This window comes from Triticum dicoccoides, chromosome 2B (genome assembly GCF_002162155.2).
Source record: "Triticum dicoccoides isolate Atlit2015 ecotype Zavitan chromosome 2B, WEW_v2.0, whole genome shotgun sequence".
Classification (NCBI taxonomy): Eukaryota; Viridiplantae; Streptophyta; class Magnoliopsida; order Poales; family Poaceae; genus Triticum; species Triticum dicoccoides.
This window is the reverse complement of record NC_041383.1, coordinates 638,086,222-638,086,722: the sequence shown is the minus strand read 5'-3', so window position 1 is coordinate 638,086,722 and position 501 is coordinate 638,086,222.

The window sequence follows — 501 nt, the reverse complement described above, 5'->3', positions numbered from 1 at the left end:
GTTCTGGCCGGACGCGCTCGCGACCGCCAGCCTCCTCATTAACATTCGCCCCTGTCGTTCCCGCTGGAACTACACCCCTCACCAGCTCCTCTTCGGTGCGGTTCCATCTTATGATGGTCTTCGCATTTTTGGGTGTCTCTGTTATCCTAGCACCGCGTCCACTGCTCCTCACAAACTCGCACCTCGGTCCCTTCTTTGCATCTTCCTTGGCTATCCTCCTAACACCAAAGGTTACCGGTGCTATGATCCAGTCTCCCACCGCGTTTTCACTTCGCGACATGTGTACTTTGATGAGCTCGTGTTCCCATTTCGGCAGGTACCGTCACCTTCGGAGTCTCCTGCGGCGCGGTTCGTCCCTGCCTCCACCTCTGGCGGGCCGCCCATCCGCACCCCGGGTTCGGCTCTGCTCGCGCTCCCTGCGCCGGCGGCCCCTGGCGCTGCGCCCCCTGCCGCAGCCCCCGATGCCGCGGCCTCCTCGGCCCCGGCCGCGGGCCCCGACGC